We start from the raw sequence: 4271 nt of genomic DNA on the forward strand, positions 1-4271 counted from the left end.
CGTGGCATAGAGGTTAAGGTGATGGCCTATCCTTCAACGGTCCCGGGTTCGAAACCGGGTAGCGACGGAAACATTTTCTTCTCTAAAATTGTCTCCTTTCACCTCCTTGACCTCCGGCAATGTTCTGTCGTCTGCACTCGTCTCCACTTTCTGCCCCACCCCCTCACCTCCTTTGCCTCCTCCTCTGGGCTCCTGACTCGTTCTGCAGCCTTTCTATTGCTACTCCTTGGCTCCTTCTTACTGCTGTCTTTCAGCCACACCCCTGATCTTCTGGTAAGAAAGATCTAAGACCTGGCCTTCTCAGATAAGAGTGAAAAATCTCGGAGGCCCCGTGTGCAAGTTGTGCACGTTAAAGATCCCTTGGTGGTCTAAAATCGATACGAGTAGGCTTCGGCCGCGACCAGGGCAAAATTACAAATTTCCTACGATCTTCAAATGTTTAAAGTGTCCCGCATGCTAATATGACCTTATGCAGCTGAAAGCACCGTAAAACACTTATAAAACAACAACAACAACAAACACCCCCCCGCACTCCTCTAACAAGGGAATCTCTCTACTCAGTCATACTAGTAAGATTATCAAAGATACCGGAACAAAAGACAATGCCACTGCGTGAAATACAACTTGGCTGAGTACACTTTAGATTTAGACAAAGGAAATCTTGCACAAAAGCAATGTTCGCACTCAGACAAAACAGTGAAAAGGCAACAGAATAACAAGAACAGAACACTGTCTTTGCCGACTGAAGAAAAAGCCTTCGACATTCCCAAGACAAACTGTGGACACTGCTGGAAGAATACGGGATCAGAAGACTTAACTACTTTTACAGCATCACAACGTTTTATGACAACAAACCAAGCCAAAAACAAAAGTACAGCAAAGATATCACAAGAAAAAACTCATTGTTCCTTGGTAAGATCAGGCGTGAGGCGAGGATGTGAGCTATCACCTTTACTTTATAACATACTATACGGATAAAATAACAGCTGAAGCTAAACCAGATGATAACACAATCAGCGAGCTTCTTTTTGCTGATGATTAGAGCACACTGAGCTACAATAAGAAGACCCCACAAGAACTCGTTAACAAACAGAACGAAGGTTGCAAAGATACTAAAATGAAGAACAACACAAACAAAATCGAAGCGATGAACAAGAGCAAAACATCAGACCCTCTAAATATCACAACCGAAAACAACAAAATCAAGCAGTTAAAAGAGTTCAAATATGAGGGAAGTATGTTCATCCAAGATGGAAAGATGGACAGAGAAACAGAAACCAGAATAAAAAGAAATATGATGTGACTTACTAACTGGGACCCTTTTCACTGTCACAACCCAACACAACATTGGAAACAAAGCGCCAACGCATTAACAGCATTTCCTTACCAACCCTGTGTCACTAGCCGAAACTTGGACAATAAAGAAGAGTCCCCAAAGTAAAAATAAATGCATATGAAATGTTTTAGTTTTTAGAGTTAGTAAGAGTTTTACGGCACTTGCAACACAATAAGATCATATAAGTGCCGAGGATTAGAAGTGTTACAAAAGCGTATCAAACACAAACGAGATGGAGATAAGATAAGGACGACTGTTGTTCGATAAGAAAAAAGGAGCAAAACACACCAGAGGACCCACCGACCACCTGCACTTGTGATGTGAGATGCCAAAAAAAACCCCACCTTTGCACATGACAAGAAAAGACAGGATGAGAAAACCTTGTACATCACAAGAAGAGACAGAATGAGAAAACGTTGTACATGACAAAAAGAGACAGGATGAGAAACGAGATTGTCAGATAACAAGTTGGCCAAACTCCTTGGTTGGTGCTTAGAGTACATAGATAAACAACAAATAAAATCAATAGTTTGGACATCTGTCAAAACTAGCACCAGACAGCGAGAGTAAACAGCCAGCCTTACGCAGTTGCGAGCTCCTTAAAACCCTATACTACTAACTAACTAACTAAACAGCCAGGGAAAAGATGGATAGAGAGGAAGAGGCAAGCCCAGGAAACTATAAATGGACAGGGTCAGAGAGACATTAGCAAAAACAACACGACAATGCAACAGGCGATACAACAAACAAGAGTAAGACGTTTGCTTTTCTCCTCGATAGCGTAAGGTAAAAGACGTATCCGGGGTTCTTTTTTTGTGTGCAAGTAGTCATAACATTAAAACACATATGTCTTTTGGGAAGTAGTGTGCTCCTACCTGCTTGTCAAGGAAAGTGGGATACAACATCCACGGAGAACGTCTTGACAAAATATGTCACGATAAAAGTGTGGAATCGGGCGCTCGTCATTTTGTGAGCGTGGTGAGTTCTTGGTATCGCCCTAAATCTTATTATTTGCCATGTTTTCGGTAAAATCCAAACACCAGTCTATCTTGGATATAGGTCGAGATATTTGCGATTGGAGGCGGTTGGGGTTGCTAGGAAGCAAAAGCTTGAGAGCCTATTTTTTGTGTCTCTGATCAACGTTTTTCAGTAAAATCTATACAGAAATATGTTTTTAGATTGTGGACATTAAAGGTGTTGTGCCACCCCCCCCCCAAAACAAACAAACAAACAAAACAAAAAAACCAACAACAACAAACAAACAAACGAACAACAACAAATACAAAAAAAACCCCCAAACAAACCCACAACAAAACAACAACAAACATTACAAAACAAAACAAAAAACAAAAAAAAACAAAAAAACCTTGGGGGAAAAACTGCCCAAGCAGACGGAAAAATGCCAGTTTCTTCGAATTCATTACTTTGACGAGCGCCTGATTTCATCACTTCGCCTCACAATTAATGGACTTCATCACGTGTAAAAAAAAGATTCAGGTCTCCTGAGAGCAGCAGGGAGTAGCCTGTCCTCTCCAAGACTGACTGACTGACTGACTGACGCCGGTTAATAGACTGTTACTATTTCAATGAACGGCCAAGAGAACAGGCTATTTACAACTTAACCTTAACTGAACGTCATGGACACAACACCCGTTCATCTGGCCTTGCCAAGATGACCCTGCAAGGCAGCGTCAAGGGAAGAAGGAGCAGAGGCAGACCGAAGAAGAGAAGAGTTGGGAGGACAACATCAAAGAATGGACAAGCCTGGACCTCAAAGACACGCTCAGGTATGCTGAAGACTGGAAGGAGTGGAGGAAGCTGGTGGTCAAATCTTCAAAAGTGCCGCGATGGACATCCAGTCTACGGGATAGGTGAAGGTGAAGTGAAGGCGTATACGAAAACGAAGAGGACAAAAAACGAAAACAGACCACCAAACTGAGTTGGAAACTGTATGGCTCTTTTCGTCTATGCAGACGGTCAATTTAGCTTAAGATGGTCTCAATGTAAGCTTCAAGCAGCTTCTTTCATGGCTAATTCTTCCTGTGTTTGAAGTGCAGATTCTGTCGCAGTGCTTGCATGTCAGGGACGTGGATCGAAGCTCTGTATTTCCGCTATTTTCCTTCCGTCGTTGGCACTTCTCCGCAGCCTGGTTGTTTCTAAAGCTGCTCTCTAGCATTATAATTCTTTCCTTTATCGTTTTCCTCCAAACTGTATTGGAAGCCCAGAACAAATCAATAGAGTCTCACCATTACAATCACTCTCATCACTGCCATCGGCACAGTCACGCTCCCCGTCACATTTCCATCTTTGGTCAATACACTGTCCATCCGAGCATTGGAATTCTTCGCATTGCCGATCTGTGTACAAGAAATAATATATCAATAATAATAAAAAATCATCATCATCATCATCATCATCATCATCATCATCATCATCATCATCATCATCATCATCATCATCATCATCATCATCACCATATGTAGCCTTTGTTTGGTGAAAAGCCTCGCTCCAAAGCAAGCTCTATGCGCTTTACACTATATTATTGTCCAAGCAGACCATAGAAAACTCCCGGAAACACTGACAAAATGGCAAGATTTTTCACTGTCTATAGCAAATAAATAGAAAGAAGCATCATCAGCTCATTTTCAAGTGAGATGACAATGCCGTTAACAAGGTTGGGCTGACGTAATTACATTTTTTTCTGCCATTCTGTTATTAGAATGTATATTAATTAACCTTATGTGATGGAAACCATTTTTGTTTTGTCTTTAGATAACTGACAGTATAAAGGGAAACTGTGAGGCAGAAACGATACTAATCTTAGAAAACAAAGCAGTTCTATTACCTTGTTCAGTTCCTTTTACACACACACACACACACACACACACACACACACACATACACACACACAGACACCCACACAAACACACACACA

The 4271-nt window shown here is 41.5% G+C and overlaps 1 protein-coding gene across 1 annotated transcript in view; it reads right to left on the reverse strand.

Annotated features, from left to right (window-relative positions):
* Positions 1-4271, reverse strand: part of LOC101846105 (sortilin-related receptor) — a gene marked incomplete in the record, with an annotated part of 43066 nt that overhangs the window by 4810 nt on the left and 33985 nt on the right.

This window comes from Aplysia californica, unplaced genomic scaffold, assembly GCF_000002075.1.
Source record: "Aplysia californica isolate F4 #8 unplaced genomic scaffold, AplCal3.0 scaffold01052, whole genome shotgun sequence".
NCBI lineage: Eukaryota > Metazoa > Mollusca > Gastropoda > Aplysiida > Aplysiidae > Aplysia > Aplysia californica.